Source organism: Marmota monax, unplaced genomic scaffold (assembly GCF_021218885.2).
Source record: "Marmota monax isolate L192 unplaced genomic scaffold, Marmota_monax_Labrador192_F-V1.1 WCK01_AAM20220418_F8-fsc00108, whole genome shotgun sequence".
Lineage (NCBI taxonomy): Eukaryota > Metazoa > Chordata > Mammalia > Rodentia > Sciuridae > Marmota > Marmota monax.
In genome coordinates, this window is record NW_026694593.1 from 6,547,682 (window position 1) to 6,566,230 (window position 18,549).

Genomic DNA, 18,549 nt, shown 5'->3' on the forward strand with positions numbered 1-18,549 from the left:
GCCGGTGGTGGAGGCTGTGCATTTCCTCAGTCTCATAAATGAGCACGGACTGCCTGAAAGCGGGATGGTGTGTCCCGTTTTGTGCAAGACAATTGTGCAAGCCCCAGGTGTCGCAACCGGATGGTACGGGGCGAGCGCCTCTTTGGAAACCTGTGTGCTGGGGGCTTCTGAAGCCGGACAGCCAGCAGCACGGCTTTCCCCGGGCCTTGGCTCGTCCGCGGCCTCGGAAGCCGGCGTCCAGAGCGTCGGGGCGGCAGCTCCGCGGCCTCAGCTGCGCGGCGCCCGAGGGAAGCGGCTGTCGGCAGGATCCGCCGGTTCTACCTGGCTGCCGCGGTGGTCGGCGAGGTCGGTCGGCGAGAGCGGAGACGGAAACGGGGTCGAAGGAGAAAATTGCAAAGGATCGAAAGAGAGCAGAGGGTGGATGAGAGAAGGACGCCTGCAAGAGGTGGAGGCGCCGGCCGGATTCCGAGAGTTGGTTTTGTTTGTAGCAGAATGAGAAACGGAGAAGCGCATCCCAGAGGAAGACACAGGGGTCGCCAGACATCCAAAAAAAAAAAAAAAAAAAAAAAAAAAAGTGCACCACTCACATCCTGTCATAGTCGTTGTGTTTGCAACAACCTTGATTCCAGTCCGAGTCACAGTGCAGCCTTGTATTCTGTGATTCAGGCACGATGGCCGTTTTTTGCTTTAGCTGTCAGAGAGGACAGTAAACTGCAGGCCTCTAACCGCAATTCAGTCAGAAGAGGACTAAAACCCCGCAGTGCGAAAACCTGGGGGCTGCCAAGTCCAGAGGAAACCTTGGGCTTGCTCTTTGTCTCCCAGTTAAGCAGTAAACATTTCCAAAGGTGAAATGCTGCCTTCCAAGGATGTTTTATCTATAACTGATGAAATATTATGGTCATGAGCATTTTCCTAACAGATATATCTCAAATATAAGTGGGACTTTTTTGTTTTTTCTTTTTACACTGATGAGCTTTTGATTCGTTTACTAAAAAGAAATCCAAACTAGTCGTCACTGCCTGCACCTGCTATTCCCCATCCCCATCCGTATCTACTGCTTGCAATGGGGACAGTAAATTACTGAACTATAGTTCACACAAACCGAATAAATCTTAGTGCAGTTGTTTTAATTTTAACAAGTGTAATTAACACCCTGCTCAAATTACAGAAAATTGTCATCATCTTAGAAAGATCTATAGCATCCCTGTCCAGGTAATTCCTAAACTACCCCTCTTAATCACTGTTCCATAGCTTACTATTACCTATTCTTACAATTTACAGGAATGCTATGTATTTTTTACAATTAGCTCATTATGTTCATGAGATATATCTGCCTAGTTATTAAATCACTTCTAAATTCTGATGTTATTGATTAGTTATTTTGATGAATATTTTTGCCACATTTGGTGCACTTGTGATTCATTCAAGTACTATAATTGCTGGGTCATCAACTAAGTACAAATTCAATGTAACTATAAATTGCCACTCTTCTAGACTAGTTTCACACCAGCAATGATGGTAAAGTTGCTCTACATTCTTGTCAGCATTTGGTGCAGTACTTCTGTTAAATGTAGCCACAATGGTGAGTGAGTGCTGATATCTCAGTATGGAATTGATTTGTATTCCCTAATGAGTAATGATGTTAAGCATATTTTCTTATAACTTTTGACAATAAGACGTTCTCCTTTATGAAGAAAGCCTGTTAAAACATTTTGCCCTATTTGATACAGTTTTATATTTTATATTACATGCCTATATATTCAGGCATGGAGTCATTTTTGAAGTGAACAGATTGGAGGAGGGCGGGACTTGTTCCAGTCTGCTGCTTGACCTTTAATTTAATGCATTTCAAGGCTCATCCCATGGGAAAACCAATGTCCTGGAGAACAGTGTGGGGGAGAAAGAAAGGCTTTATTCGGTGACAGAAGGTTGGAGAAGAGTGAGCTTTGCTCACAAGTCAGCTTCTCAGCTCCAAGTGGTTAAGGGTTGAGGAACTACAGATATAAGGGGGGTGGGGGACTAATAAGGGGGAGGAATATGTCTTTTCTGAGAAAAGGCTGAGATCTTTGAGGAACTTGGATGTCACCTTTTATCATTCCTTTCTCCAGGGCTACTGAAGGTCAGTAAGAACTCATGCTCTCTGCTCACTGCCACCACCACCACCAGCTCATCATTGGCAAAAGTCCAGTTTCCTCCTTGAGAATCTCAGGTCCATTCATCTTCTGGGTTCTGTTTCAGGAGTCCCAATGGAGTTAGACACTTCCTGCTCACAGAATAATTCAAAAATTGTCCCTTGAAATGGTCAAGTGCTTTGTGAAAGTAAGCTCTTTGGGGTTTCCTTACAAGGGTTCCCTGTGGTTGCAAACTATGTTTTCCATATCTGCTGAAAGCCTGCAGGGATACTGTCCAAAGACATTTTCTGGCAAGGCTGCTCCAGGTATGTCCTCATAGCATTTGATTTCCCTGAGATGGCATATGATAATGTCCTGGCTGGAAGCATGGCACAAACACCCACTGTTTCAATTCACATCTCACCTCTCTTCCCCATGACCCTCCCTCCCCAGATCTCCTCCTTATCCTCTCTTCCCCCCAGCAACAGAGCTGACCTACTCTCAGGCCAAACCCAGATTTAAGAGGCTGATGGTTCCAGCCTCCTGCAGAACTGTCTCCACTTGCTGTTATGTCTCCACCTACCCTCCATTGACAGCCATCCTTACAGAACCCCAATTGTGATGGAGAAGCACTCACTGGAGCTAGCACAGTGCTTATCATTTCAGGCCCTGACTGTGGGAGCCTGACTGTGTTTGGAGGTGGAAATCGAGCCATAGGCAGCATACCCTCCCTCCAAGGATCTATTTCCATTCCCATGATCACTGCTGTAGTGCAGATGAACCCCTGGAGACCCACAGAGAACAAGTGACTCCTCCCAGGTCACATAGCCCAGCCAAGGTCTGAAACCTAAGACCTTGCCTTTAAGGACTAGGTTTTCTTCATGTTCCCCTATCCCCAGTCCCTCTTCCTTTCTCCACCTTCCTGAGACTAACAATGGGGAAAGGAAAAAATTGAGGAATCCAACTACCATCAGCAGGCAATAACAGGAGGAGGAAGATGTGGAGAAAGAGGAGGAAGAGAAGAAAAAAGCGGGAAGAGGAGGAGGAAGGAAGGAAGACACAAAATATTTGAGTTTCTTCATGTAGAGACTACAGATCCCCTACAGTAGTCTCTGGGCCCCATTCTTCATGGTGAGAACTAGAAAGCATCGGGTTTACACTTCCCAAATGAAGGAAAGGGGGTCCTTTTGTCCTTGAGGGACAGCAGAGGAGATTTGTTGAATAACACAACAATGGTAGCCCCATGCCTTTGCCATATCCTGTGGGATATACTTGTAAAGCATCTAAAAGTGGATTCACTTTCTTTTTCCTTGAATAATTTTTCAACTCTTCTTACTAAGGAAGATGAGAAATTGTTATCAGGCCATCAGTGGAAGATACCACCAGATTATCAAAAGTTTAGTTGGTATTCTAGTCAAATCCCACAATTTCTCCAAATGTTTTTAAAGTGAACCCTCATTCCAATCACCACAGGCGTTTTCCCCTTTCCGTTGGATACTCTCCAAAACATGTTGAGAAAAATACTGTGGCCGCTGTAAATCAAGAGGAGACTGAGAGTCAGGGAGGAAAGGTGGGCCGAATTGACCTAGGCCAAGTATTGACCTAGGTAAAGTATGCAGATGAGGCGGCGCAGGGGCTGCTGGTCGGGAGATATAGATGAAAGGTAGTGTGTTGGCTCGCTGTGGCTTGTCTTGTGGGTGACAGTGGGTGGGAGTCTTTTACGGAGAGTGGTTCGGAAGAATCACAATGGACAAGTGAAAGGGAGGTTGGTGACCATGACTGTACAGTCAGGGGAGAGGAGGCTGTACTGTGCCTGTGCATCAGCATTTTCATACTTACCTGGCAGGGGGGATACCATGATCAGGAAGGTGGTTCTCCCAGGGTGAGGCTCTACCATTGCACTTGAGGTGTGCTGACCCCTGCGGTTTCTCCACATGCGGGGAAACTCGACTGCATAATTTGTGGTAGTGGGGGACTGCGTTCGCGCTCTCCCCTGACTTGGTCTCATTGAAAGAATAGTTAATTGTGTAGCGCACCGCTGAAAATGGGTGAATTTAGCCCCTTAGAGAAAAGTTTCTTTAGTGGTTGTCTTGGTAGAAAATTTGAGTTTTCCTAGTTTTTGCTTCACTAGAAGTATATACCAGGTAATCCCGCATAGGTTTTATCCAGATGATACAGACTCCCCAACCACTGAGTTAGTGTATTCTGTGATCTCTCTCCTGTGCGTGGACCCTGCTGTAGGGCGTGCTGTGTAGGACAGACGGCTTAACGGCGAACGAATCCTTTCAGACCACGCCCAGGTTAAAGAGGTTGGTAGGGTTTCTACCTTCCCTCAGTGTTGTCTCGCTTTTGTTAATCTTCTCGCTACAAGATGACGTCGTGAACCATTTCATGAGCTGGTCAGATAACGTTCAAGCGGTTTTATTGTCTTTTAAAAAATATTGTTCTACGTTCTTCTCTGGCCCCCTTATAGTTTTGCCGTCTGCTTTAAGAGTACGCGCGCTATCAAGTGCGCTCGCTTCCTTTCCACTGTTTCATTAAAAGTCCCACCAATATTTGCTATATCTCAACCAGAAAGATGATTAATGCCCATTTAATTCGTGGGAGCTACAGATCAGACTCAGAGCTGGCGTCTCACTTTTTGATATTTTCTGCCAAAAGGTTGAGGTAGGTATAAAAGGTCAGGCAGTCGGTGTAGGCAAGAATGCTAAGGGTTGAAAGTGGGACGACTGCTTACCAGGGAGAGAACTGAGGGTTGCTAACGGTTGACCTCCGCGCTCGTGCTCCTAGTTATACGGAGAAGGGAGGAAAGACAAGGATTAATAAAGAAAGAAGCTCTGAGGGGACATGAGAAAGAAAGGTAAGTTCCCGCGGATCCTCGGCTCGGAGATCCCCCTCCCTCTGGAGACGTCTATCACTTTCTTAAATAAAACTCGCCTGTTCACCGCGGCGTTCATGGTGCTCATTCATGGACTCCGTGAACAGGGCACGATTTAGCACGACGTTACAAGGACTCGGATTTAGAACCGTGTGGCTCTGGGCACAAGGCAGAAGGCTAATTGTTAGGGAGGACTGGACGTAGGTGATGCTATTTTGAAGCATATTCTCCATCTTAGAACAACAGTCACCCCACGGTAACTCTGACCCAGCCTGACCTAAACCCCAGATGACACTCCATCATATGGTACCAGTAGAGATCCGCATCCGGTCAGTATTCCACGGAGTCCAAGAATGAACACCGCAAACGCCGAGATTAAGCAAGCAAACTCATTAAAGAGGAGGTTAAGGTTCAGAAGCCCCAACAGAGAGTAGGGGAGGCGTAAGAGTGCCACCAGGGTCTCTTGACATCCCTTAAAGGCCCATGAGGGGAAGTTGACCCCTTTGGAGCCTGTTAAGATTTTAATTGTCGCGGGCTCGCGCCTATTAGGTAAGCTCTGCGGCGGTCAGAGGCTCTCACTCGAGGCTGCAGGCAGCACCGACACACTTCTCTCCGGGCATCCCGGCGCTGTGATCATGTCCTTGAGGGGCAGTTTCTCGCGTCTTCGTACGCAAGTGCATTCTGTCCTAAAGAAGTCCGTCCACTCTGTGGCTGTGACAGGAGCCCCTTTCTCTCAGGGATAGAAAAGAAAAGGAGTGGAATATGTCCAGCTGCTGTTAAAGAAGCTGGCTTGCTGAAAAGACGCTCTGATTTGGAATACCCGAGACTGGCCAATTTATAAAGAACTTATAAAGGCTTTTGGTTCTGGTGGCTGGGACGTCTAAGATCAAGGGCCTACTTGCTGCATCATAACATAGTGAAAGACATCACATGGCAAGAAAGATCAAGAGACTGAATTTGCAGGCTCAAACCCTTTTAATTGGCATTTCATCCATTTGTGATGGTGGTACCCTCGGGACCTGAACTCTTTCTGTTATGCCCCACCTTTCAACACTATTGCACTGAGGATTAAATTTCTAACACATGCTTTGGGGAACAACACATTCACAGGGTCCAGCAGAACACCAAACCACTGCACTGCTTTGGACCTCATCTGAGCCACGCTGATCTTGGAGGATGGGTCACCTGGAGTGGCTGGGAGGAACAGGAATGAAGGCCTGAATTGAGACATGGCATCTCTTTTGGTTCCCCCACTCTCAATCCTACTTGCATTGTCACTAATAGTTACCTACTTCTTTGGCTTCAGCTTTGTATTTTCCGTTTTCCTTTATATTGCAGAGTCCTCTTAAAAAGTGAATATATTATCAATAATTTAGTAGTGCCTTAGTAAATGCCAATGTCACTGATGATGTACCAGAAAATGGGCATGTCTATTGAGATTTGGTAAGTTTCGATGTCTTTCCAGTTTATAAAGGTAGCAAAGATTATAACTTATACTTCTTATTTCAAAGTTGTTAGATATCTAACATTTACCATGTATCATTTTCCGCTATGCTAGGCATTTACAATTACCCCCTTTCATAACTCGTAAAAATGCAAATCATGACTACCTCATAGCCATTAAGATGGCTACCATAAAAAAACACCAGAAAATGAGTGTTGAAGTGTTGAAGGATATGGAGAAACTGGAAGTCTTGGGCACTATTCACAGGAATGTAAAATGGTGTAACATCAAACGGTGGCCTTGACGTCCTTCACCATGGTGACTACTCAAAAAAATTTAAATAGAATTACCATGTGATCCAGCAGTTCCATTTCTGGGTATATACCCAAAAAAATTGAAAGCAAGGTCTTGAGGAGATATTTGTATGCCCAGCATTATCCATGATTGTCAAAAGGTGGAAGCCACTAAGTGCCCATTGATGAATGAATGGATAAACAAGATGGTAGGCAGACAATGGAATATTATTCAGTCTTTAAAAGGCAGGAAATTTTGACATATGCTGGGATATGGATGAACCTTCAGAGCAATATATTAAGTAAAAAAAGCCAGTCACAAAAAGACAAGTACTGTATGGTTTCACTTATGAGGTTTCTTTTTCTTTTTTAAAATAAAACCCATCCCACAAGGAAAAAAACAGATTTTAATTGTCGCCTGTGCGTGCTCAGCTAATTTGTGTAGTTGTGTTTTTTGCAAGAATGGAGTCTTTGTCCTTTTAGGGAAATGGCTGTTGTTTGACATGATAGAGCACATAACGGTGGTCTTGACGTCCTTCACCATTTTCCTATTCTGACTGCCCGTTTCTTTACCCAACTACATAAAGAAAGGGAATTGTTCTTAGGGACTGAAGTCCTGAGAAACACCTTGTTCGACATGAACAGTGACCACCACAAAGATGAAGGTGAGGACCTCGAGGACCCTCTCCCGCCAACCTCCTAGCTACGGCCTAACCGCCCCCATTCCCCACTGCTCGCGACTTCCCTAGGGTGACAGGGTCAGGTCGCAGCCTCCGCAAGGCTCGCCCCAGAAGCCGGGCTGCGGGGGCCGCCGTCCACTGTCCCGGTTCCCTGCGCGCCGTCTGTCCGTACGCTGAATCCTGCGGGATCGCCGCCGCGTGCCTAGACCTACTGGCACCAATTTTCTCCCCTTGTTTTGCTTTTTATTTCCTTTTTAAATGTGAAGACCCATCGTCGTCGTCGAAGTCGTCGTCGTCATCATCTTCATCTTTGCTGCTTTCTTGGTCAACTCCCGTGTCTGCTGTCGGTTTTCCGCTCTCGGTTCGGACACTTTCCTGCATTCTGAGGATTTCTCCAATCCTCTGAGGCTCAGGCACACTGAAGGTCCCGCTGCCGTCCAGCCTCCCCTGCTTCTGGCCCCCTTTCCCCTTTCCAGCTCCGCTCTGCCGCCGGACTCCCCCGACCGCAGCCGAGCTGAGCGCGGGGAGCGCGAGCCCAGGGACGGCCGTCGGGGGGCGGGCGGAGCAGGCAGGGGGCGCCCCGGAGCCGCCCGGAGCCCGCGGTCCAGGCGCGGGGAGTGGGCCCCGGGCGTCTGCGGGACGCGGCCGCTGGAGCAGCCGGGGCAGGGCGGGGGGAGGCCGTTCGGCTGTCCCTGGGATCTCGGGACCCCCTACGCCCAGGTCTGGGTCGTGGCCGCACAGCGACTCCACCTCTCCGATCCTCCACGGAGTCGCAGTTTGCAGGTTTTGTTGTCCTAAGAAGTTGGCGGCAACACTCGGAGTTGTGTCATTATTCCCTCCACGTTGAAGTGCGGGGACAAGGGCGTCTCTGTGGCGCAATCGGTTAGCGCGTTCGGCTGTTAACCGAAAGGATGGTGGTTCGAGCCCACCCAGGGACGTGCTTGCTCCTGGTTTTTAAATACTTTGATCCTTTCTTAAGATATTCTTACCTTTGAAAGTGGAGAAAGAAACTTCCCCTCACTCTCCAATCCTTTGTTTCTTCGGGTATAAAAGAGAATGCAAATTTTCATGTAAATGTAAATTAGAATGTAAATTGCTGATTCTCATAAGGGAACCGCTAAGAACGAGCTAGGACACAGTCCTTCACTACCCGGAAATGTATGGGAAAGTCTTCCGTGGTTCATACTCTTTTGACATTGATTTAGTCCTATGCTTTATGATTACAAATAATGCGACCGTCATCATTCTTGTCCACATATCTTTGACCACTTGTTCGAGTATTTCTGTAGAGTCAACTCCTGGAAGAGCAATTACCCAATCATAATGTTTTCATGTTTTAAAGATACCAACCCTTTGTCTCCTAGGTTGGTTTTTTGGCCATAAGTCTTTCCTTTGTTACATGGTGAATGGCTTCAGTGTTTAGAGTGTCCAGATTTTACTTATTAAGTGGTATTATACCTATTTACATTTCTCCCCTGGCTTCCTTTATGCTATTGATGTCATGCATTTTACTTTACAGTGTTATAGATCCCACAGTGTATCTTTATTGTCAGATGTTTTTTAAGATAGAAGTAAGAGGGCTGGGGCCGTGGTTCAGTGGCAGAGCGCTTGCCTGGTCTGTGTGAGGCACTGGGTTCGATCTTCAGCACCACATACCAATAAATTAAAAAAAAAAAAGAAATAAGAAAATCCTGTGTTCCCATAATATTTGCCAGTGTAGGTACTATTTCCAGCATTCCTCATATTTTGTGTACAACCAGAAATCAGTTTCCTTCTACTTGGAGGAATTAAACAACTTTTAAAATTCTACATCCACGCCCCCCGCCCCCAATCCCTTTAAAGATGTTCCACTGCCTTCTTCTTTGCATGCTTTACCCCTCACTACCTTTTCCTCTGGTTTTGATATTTTTTTTTTTCTGTTTCAATGGATTTGAGCAGCTTGATTATGATGTGCCTTGGTGTGGTTTTCCTCAGGTGTCTTGTGCTTGGGGTTTGTTCAAATTCTCGGATCAGTGGGTTAATGATTTTCATTATGATTGGAAAATTTTCAGTCACTGTTTCTTAAAAATTTCTTTTTCTTCCCCATTCTATTCAGGGACTCCATTTACTAATTTTTTGTTTCTCAAAGTTACCCTACAAGATGTTAATGCTTTGTTCATTTAATAACAATTTTTTGCCATGAGTTTGTTTTTCAATTGTTTATGACTTTATGTTTCCTAGTACTTTTGCCTGCAATTTCCGATCTTCTGTCTTAATTCCATCTGCTGAATTTACTATCTCAGATGTTATTTTTGAATCTATAATTAGATTCTGGCTATTTCTATCTGTTCCATGTCTGTGCTTAACTCTTTGAACCTATGAAATAGTTATAACAACTGTTCTAAAGTTCTGTTACTTCTAACTTTGTGTCAGTCTGGTTCATCTTTGATTAATGAATATTCTCCTTTTTATGGGTCATGTTTTCCTAGCTTTTTACATTCCTGTTATTCTTTAATAGTGGGATTTGCTTTCTTGAATTTTAGAATTCCTATAAATCTTGAATTTTGTTCTGGGGTTCAGCTAAGTGACTTGTGAACCATATAATCCTTTTGGTTGTTAGAGTCTGTAAACAAGTCAAAAATAACACCTGGCATTTTGCCAGGGGAATGTTAGAGTTCCTAAACAAGTCTGGATGGTGCCTGGCAAAATGCCAGAGGGAGTGGTTTGAGAAGTAACAAAAGCGAGCCATTAAGTGTGGAGATTCCTGATTGGTTGACTGATGTATCTAGTTTATGCTAATTAGATAAGCTGTGTGGAATGTATAAATACTGCTCCTGTCCTGCAATAAAGGGCTCCTACTCCTGCTGTATCAACGTACACAAGTTATTCGTCACCCCCCGGTTATTTTGCTGCAGCAGCCGGGCTGCGGCAGATGGTGGCCCGTACGGGGAGCCCCGGGACACTCGGGGGTAAGTGACGAAAAAAAGCTGCCCGTCCATAGATAGGACGGGAGCAAATCTGCTCGTCCCCAGGCAGATAGGGCGAGAGGAAAAATGGCCATTTTGAGAAAATGGAGAAGATTGATACAGTATGTTTGTGTCTTGTTTTGTCTCAGTGTATTGTATTGTCTTTGTGATGAAAATATGGAAGGGGTGAGAAGTAAATTACTAAGGGAAGAAGGCACCCCAGTGGAACCAAGAATAGTTAGGGCATGTGTTGATAAGAGCCCAGGAACTCTAGTCAGAAAGAAAAAGAAAGTTCAGAAGAAGAAAGATTATCAGGAAAAAAGTTGCAGCAAAAGGCTATTACTAAATACTTTTCGTTACTGGAGGGTGCGTGAAGCGGAGAGAGGCAACTGCCGAGTGTGCAAGCCGGTCACAGCGCAGCAAGGATTTTCCAAGAGGCGGCAGCGACTGGCCCTTCCCCGCCTCCTGGCTGGGGAGCTGGCTCTTCCACTGCCGCGAGCCCAAATCTAGACCTGACCTGGAGGCACAGTCTCGCAGGCTCTTGCTCCCTGTGCCCAGTAGCAGTTTGAGTCCGGGACACTCCCCAGGGCCATCTGGGGCTGCCCAGGATGCCACAGCTGGCAGAAGACGCTACCAGCGTCCCTGATGTTTGGTCATTTTCAATGCCAATAACTAAGCTACAATGGTTCTCCCACACCTGGAAGCTAATGAGTAATAACACTATTAATGCTTATTTCAAATGTAAAAAACCTTGAGATAATGTACTAAATTGTTCAGAAGGCTGTTTTCTTAGTTGAATGCTACAGGATTTTCTTTAGCCATCCGGAGTTCCTGCCTTCGTCCCAGTGCCGGTAAAGACCAAGGTGGAAGAATTTCCAGTGTTGCTGAAAACTGGAGGAGACTTTGGAGCTATTGCTGTTTCTGCTGCTACAACTTAAGCTAGCTGCCTGCAGAACTTACCTGGACTGTGATTTAAGCTAGATGCCTGCAGAACTTACCTGGACTGTGATTTAAGCTAGCTGCCTGCAGAATTTACCTGGACTGTGATTTACCTGGACTGTGAGTTAATCTATTGAGACACTGCTTTCTGGAATGAGACAACAAACTGTAATCTATAACAAATTGTAACTCAGTATCTTTGCTAACAGTGTCATTGCTGGTATAATTTTTCCAAGGGCTTCTTGCATGGAGCCATCAAGTGGCTTGGTATTGTGGCATTTTGTATCCTCCCTTTCTGTTTGTAGCAGGTTGTTTATGGTGTTTCTGTAAAAACCACTATGGTCGTTATTTAAATTAAACAAAAGGGGGAAATGTTAGAGTCTGTAAACAAGTCAAAAATAACACCTGGCATTTTGCCAGGGGAATGTTAGAGTTCCTAAACAAGTCTGGATGGTGCCTGGCAAAATGCCTGAGGGAGTGGTTTGAGAAGTAACAAAAACAAGCCATTAAGTGTGGAGATTCCTTATTGGTTGACTGATGTATCTAGTTTATGCTAATTAGATAAGCTGTGTGGAATGTATAAATACTGCTCCTGTCCTGCAATAAAGGGCTCCTACTCCTGCTGTATCAACGTACACAAGTTATTTGTCACCCCTGGGGTTATTTTGCCCAGCCAGCTGGGCTGCAGCATTTGGTTCTTGTTTTTCTGATTTTAGGAGATTCAAGAGAGTGCTGCCTCACTACCAAAACATGAATTATGAACAGTTCCAGTCTGGCTGCTGTGTTCAGGCACTGTTGAGTGCCTGCCTCGTGCAAGGACCAGACCTGCCCCATGATTTGTCTTAAATATTTCTCTGGTATCAGCTAGTTTCTTTAGAAGCATGTATACACTGGTGATCTGATGAATATGGCTTGTGTGTGGGGGGTTCTACATATGTCCAGATTCTCTCTCTGCTGGGCTCTCTTCTCTCTGGGTCTTTGTCCTATGAATACCAGATTTCCTGCTCTCATCAGACTCTCAGTTTCATCTCAGTGCAGGAAGTCTGCCATAGAGCCCCTTCTGTGTGCCCAGCCTGGGACAATTCTGCACCTAACAGTGTAAGCTGGGTCATCAGGGGATACATGGTTTATTTCCCACTTTTCAGGAGGTTACTGTCCTTTGTTGCCTGACTTCCAGGCAATTAAAATAAAAGATTTCTTTGAAGCCCCTAGAAAGTACTCCATTAAAAATGGTAAGTGGAGTGTGACATTTAAAAATCACCAGAGAAATGTTATATCCAATTAGGGTGTAAGAAGTTGCAAGAGAATATCACTCCTAACCATGAGAACAACCTAGTTCAGATTGAAAATAACAATTTTTAAATCACCAGAGAGCTAAGGTTGCAAAAAAACTAAAATGAACTGAATTCCAAGAAGTGACAAGTCCATTTTATCAAAAGAAGAGATCCACAGCAGTTTTCATCTCTTGTGAATTGGTGTGAGTAGGAGTCTACCCCATATGTGAATAAAGGGAAGTTATCCAAATCTTTAATGAATTTTTAATGGCATCCTGTTGGTAACTGTAATGGATTAGAATTCCAAGGAGCTGCAGTCACAGTCAGTACCTACCCACCAATTTCTTTTCACAGCCAATGTTATAGACTGAATTGTGTCCATTTCCCCCACCCAGTAGCTTAGAATGTGACTCTACTTGGGGATAGGGCCTTTAAAGAGGTAATTATACTAAATGAGGCTATTAGGGTGGACTATAATCTGACTAGTTTCTTTATAAGGAAAAAAAATTAGGTCATAGAGAGAGACACCGCACAGAGAAAATTCCATGTAAAAACAAAAGTGGTCATCTACAAACTGAGGAGAGAGACCTCAGCCAAGCTAAAGTAACGGTCAAGCCTTTATTCATTTGGTAGGTTAGCATAAGCAAGAGGTTAAATAAAAATGGGTACCAACTTCTTCAATGTTTCTCTCTCTCTCTCTCTCTCTCTCTCCATTGAATGGCATCAAACAAGTGTGAGATGTATCGAATAGGGGACAACTAAGTTATCAAATAGTGATAAATGAGGGGCCCTGAACAAAAAGCTCTTGGCAAGTGGAAGAGAGAGGAGTAATGGCTAAGAGTCAGAGTAAAGTAACTTCCAGTCCCCTGATAGCTGATCTCTACAGAGGCCCTGAGCAGAGTTTTGAGGTGAGACCTCCTTTCCATAAAGAGGTCTCTGGGCTGGGAATGTAGTACACATTAGAGCATGACTGCCCCCAGGGGAAGCGCCTTAGTTCTTACCTATGGCCATTTCCAGAGACTGCAGCCCATGGGCTGCTCACTAAACCTAATGTGGGAAAGTCTCTCTTCCACCCCAATTGCCTGTCTCACAAAGCCTTTTAATAGTCTATGACAGTGCCTAAAATGTCATCTATAGAGAAGCCCGATTTAAAGATAGACAGTTAGTATAGTTAGGTAAATCGGGTCTAATATTGAGTAAAATCGAGAATAAAGGCCACTTTGAGACTGGAGCCCGGGAAAGCAGAGCAGCACTTGGGAAATTGAAATGTTAATGTCTCCAAGGCCCAGAGCCCATTCTAAAGAAATGTTAATGGAGCAGCTCCCAGCAAACAGGGAGGTGCTAATCAGAAGCAGCCCCAGGCCTTCCCTGAATGCAAGCCAGCAGTTGACAAATTCTGGGAACTAAAAACAAACAACAACAACAACAACAAAAAAATTACTAAGCTCACACTAAAATCTTTCCCAAATGTAAGACAGATACTTTCCTCAAGTGCTGGGCAAAAGCCCACTGAAGGCTAGGACTGGGCAGATCCCCAGGTACCCAGGGCTTTTGCAGAATGCCTCTCTGTGGACTGCAGAGAGTGTGGGACAGGGTTGCAGAGAACAAAACCATGGGAACTTAGTTCTTTCACTGAGTGCACTGGAGTGGTCCCGGGGCGGGGGTAATGTGAATCCTACCCCAGGCACAGCAGGACTCTGTCCTCTACACCGTGGCCACCACCAGAACCGGAAGCAGATTTTAAACCGGTAGGCCCAGGGAGCGTGATGACACCTCTTGGCTTGGCCCACAGGCAGGTTTGATCTCTCAGGCCAATCAGCCTGTCCCTCAGCTGTGAGGTGAGACGCAGGATGCCACCACGACTCCGGGAAAGGCTTTCCGGGCTCACACAGCAGAGTCACTAAGTCAGCTTAGGAGAAGACGCCGCTCGAGGAACAGACTCAAGACAAGGAAAGGGACTTGACTGAAGAAGACCTGGGCCTGCGGCTGCGACGCCTTTTCCCGGGAGCTAATGACACTTGTGGCCTCGTCCGACCAGGTGGAAGGAGGAGTGTCTCAGGTTTGTGGAAGGGCAGTGATGACACTTTCGCTGACCTTTACTAGAGAAGCAAATACGCAGGTAACCTTGTTCCCTCTGCTGAGATTGTGTCCCTCTGTCCAGAGGGGAATCAGCTGGAATGACAAAAGGACCCCCAGGACTGTCTCCGCCCGGTTTCGGGCCGGGGACCTCACGCGGGCGAGGCGAACGTGACGGCCACTGCCCCCCCGGAAACGAGGCGCTGCAGGGGTCGGGGGTGTGGGCGACGGGTCCCTGGGCACCGCGGCCCGCAGTGTGGAGGGCCCCTCGAGATGAGGCGGTGCCTCCTCGGCCCTTCGCAGGGCGCCGCCCTCGGTCCCCAGGAGCCGCAGGGAAGTCCCCCTCCGTCTCTCCCGGCTCCTTCCTGCCAAGCCCTTTGGAGCCCGCGCCCCGCAGCCTTTCCGAAAGCGCCCCGATGGGTTCCTGCTCAGCGACTAACGTCTCCGTGTTCGGCAGCACAGCAGCAAAGGCTGACACCGAGGCTTCTGGCTTCCGCCCGCAGCACAGCACGCCTCTTGGCCTGCCTCGACCTCCTCGGGAGGCCAGCCCCGAAGGTGACTAGGAACGGAAAGACTGCGAGGCCACCTTTTGGTGGGGCACACAGGGCAGCCTAGCGGACTTCACAGGAAAGCCACCTCGGGCTTGAGATTCTTCTCGAGAGGCGGTTTTATTTCACCTTCTGTAGCACCCCATGTTAGGTGCAGGACAGGCTGAGTAAGCTGTCTGCAGGGCAGGCCAAGCAAAGTGAGCGGCAGGGTGACCTGGCCGCTCAAACCCTCTGTCTGGTTCTGTATCATCTGATGGCTTCAAGCCCTAATGCCCAAGCCCCCGCCCCAGGCCGAACACTTAACCCCCCCTTGTGTGCCAAGAAGGCAGCTTGCAGACCCAGAGGCCCCATTAGGTTTGGGCTATAAAACTCCCTCCTGCCGGGCCCCTCTCTCTCTTGCGCGCTCTCTCTCTCTCTCTCTCTCCTTCTCTTTCTCTCTTTTCTCCTCTGTTGCTCTGCTGCAATAAAAATCTCTTGGTTGCCCTGAGTGTTGTGGTCGCTTTCTTTCCTTTCACCCCAAACTCCTTATTTATTTGCTTCTTAAATTCTCCCGCTCAACACGGGTCCTGAACGCGAACTCTAGCCGGGGGTGAGGGCGGAGGTCAGAGAGAAGTGGTGACCCAGGTTTTTACGTTTGCCCCACCGCAAAATCTCAGCGGGCAGTTTTCTTTTGCTGAAAGATGGTAACGTTTCTTTAAGATCTGTTTCTGGGACGTGAACTTAAAAAGTTTGTGGGGGGAAATGAGTCCTTTTCCGTCCCGCAGTTGGCTTTTCTTACTGCAGTGGTCACCGCCGTCCACAGCCCAGGTTCAAGAGCTCCCGCCCTGGGGAAGGGCCCTGGGGAAGGCGCCGGCAGCAAGCCCCTCGGATACCGAGAGGCCATGCTCAGCTTTGCTCGGGCCCAAACTGGACGCCCCCAAGCGACTGGACCACGTCACCCCCACCAGCGTCTGGGGAGAACCATTCCCAGAGGACGCCGGTTCGTGTAGCTTTGGATTAGGAAAGTTAACGCCCCCCCCCCCTTCCTTCTCGTTTTGCACGATTCCTCTCCTTTGCAGTTATCCAGAGGAGCGGCTTCACACCTTCCTGTCTCTTAGCTCCCGTTGGGGTTCTTCCCGGAGGAAAGAAAACAGGGGAAAGGGCTGGAGACCTGCGAGGAGCCACAGACTCACCTCCTAGACCTGGCGCCCACACGGTGCCTCCCGAGAGGGGTGGGGTCCTGCTGGTGTGAGAGGGGAGCGCAGGGAGGTCTCGGGCCCGTCCCTGGTCCCCAAGACCACGGCCCAGAGGCTTTAGGGAAGGGAGGACAAAGGGCAAAGGCAGGACGGCCCACTCTCCCGAGGGTTGCCAGTTAAATTGGCCTCCCGTCTTGACCAAGAGTCCTGGGTCCTAGTCAGTGATCAGGCCCTGGGAAGGTGTGCAGGTCAAGGTCCATACTCGATCGACAGTGAAACCCGAATTCCTCGTCTGAAATGGACTTTGCCTAAAACTTCAGCGTCCAAAAGAACTTGTTTTGTTTTTAGTCTGTTTGGGGGATTTGCTCTGAGCCATGGGAGGATTGTAGTAAAGAATCCCAACATGGAGATGCTGAGGGTGCAAACGGTTGTAGGGCGAACAGATCTGATTGTGACTGAGATTCCATCGGGTTGTCTGCTGCTGCGGGAGTCTCGGGCCCTGTGGCCGGAGGTCCTGGGTCTCAGGCTCAGCCTCTTTTCTCCCTGGTCCACTCCCTCATCCTTGCAGGCAGCGGGTCCACGGCCGGGTCCCCTATCACCTCTGGGTTTCCAGGTCACTACTGAGCTGCAGTAGAGACGCACCGCCAACGGCTCGCTGGGCGGATTGTGCTTTTGGCGGTCTGCAAGTCGCCCTACTTGTGGGACCAAGTTCTGTTGCTTCGCCTGCGGCCTCGATTTTTGGAGACAGCTTGGAAGGTCCGACTTTCTAGATCATCTCTAAAACCACGAACAGCACGTGGAAGGGCAGACGTTTCTAGTGTGTCCTCTAAAATTAAGTGGAGGAACGGCAACGGTTCCCTGGTGGTCTAGTGGCTAGGATTTGGCGCTTTCACCGCCGCGGCCCGGGTTCGATTCCCGGTCAGGGAATGCCTGATGCCTTTTTCTGCAACCCGCCTTTCGCGCACGAGGAATCCTACCTTGTAGCTCCACAGAGTGTGTTAAGTGGTGCAAAGAGTCTCTTCTACAGTCTTTGGGTTCAGGAAAAGGGAATCCCTCCAGGCCCTGAAAATTAACAGTACCTTAGGAAGTTGGGGGGCGGTATCAAAAGCCCTGATGTGTGTGTCTTTATTCTTCAAGAAGTTGAAGCAAGAGAATATGTATTATTGCCAGATTTGCTAAGAACCATTTACTTAACATACAAAGACAAAGCGTGTCCTGTTTCAGGAGAGGGTACGGCCTGCAGGCGGCGCTTCAGCTAAGAAGGAAAGGGACGTCGAGGGTCTCTGCCAGTCGAGGGGCCTTCAGCCGCTTCTCTCCCAACGCCCGAGAGACACCGTTTATAAGCAAAGGGAACTGGACCAGCCTGTGACTGCTGTTCAGGAGCTCTGGCTTTGGCAGGAGCCCCTTCCAGTGACACGTGGACGTGACAAGAACTGACCACCGAAGGGGGTCCCAGAGTGCGAGCTCGTGGGAGAAGGCTGCCAGGACTGGGGGTCTGCAGGAGGGGAAGCGCTGGCCCGGCTACTAGGCCATCCGGGAGCTGCGATTGGCGGACTATCCCGCCTCCTCGACGGCAGCTCCTTTGCCGCGGAGCACCCTGCACCCTGCCTACACCTGCGGTCCTCAAGGCCATAGGCTCCCTGCGGTCCGCAAGAGACCAGCCCCAGCGCCACCACCCAGCGCCCCCACCTCCGCCAGGGGCGCTCCCGCCGGGCCTGCTAGGTCCACAAGTCCCCAGAGGTGCCTTGTCCCGGACGGACGCACCTCACAAGGCCAGAAAAGTCAGCCAAAACTTTTGTTGTTGTTGTTCAGGAAAAAATCCAGACTCTATTTAAAGTGTTGCAGGTAGACATTTTTCCTGCCATGAAGATTCATTCTCCATGGAGGGTACAATAGAGGATCTTTAACCACAGGGTGATCCAGTACATATGAGGTAGTTGCATGTCCCCACTGAAATGAGCAGAATGAAGTGACAGTACATCCTGATATTCTCAGCTACAGAGAAGAGAGAGGGAGAACATAGTCAGTAGGAGATGGAGGGGAGTAGAAGACCTGTAGCTGCCATAGAAATAGCAGGTTAACTATTGTGGGTGTTTTTACAATACAGAGAAGATGTCCTCCAGGGAAAGTTCCTATTAGGGAATATGCACACCAATAATTCCATTATTGGTGGATACAAAGTACAC

At 47.9% G+C, this 18,549-nt stretch overlaps 3 non-coding genes across 3 annotated transcripts; all 3 read left to right on the forward strand.

The window, feature by feature from the left end:
• Window positions 1–3,942: 3,942 nt before the first annotated feature.
• LOC124077570 (U1 spliceosomal RNA) lies at window positions 3,943–4,107 on the forward strand. The gene has a single exon (XR_006846657.1). It is a non-coding gene; the product is annotated as a U1 spliceosomal RNA (small nuclear RNA).
• A 4,163-nt stretch (window positions 4,108–8,270) lies between these two features.
• Trnan-guu (transfer RNA asparagine (anticodon GUU)) lies at window positions 8,271–8,344 on the forward strand. Its single transcript has one exon. It is a non-coding gene; the product is annotated as a tRNA-Asn (tRNA).
• An 8,874-nt stretch (window positions 8,345–17,218) lies between these two features.
• Trnae-uuc (transfer RNA glutamic acid (anticodon UUC)) lies at window positions 17,219–17,290 on the forward strand. The gene has a single exon. It is a non-coding gene; the product is annotated as a tRNA-Glu (tRNA).
• The last annotated feature ends 1,259 nt before the right edge of the window (window positions 17,291–18,549 follow it).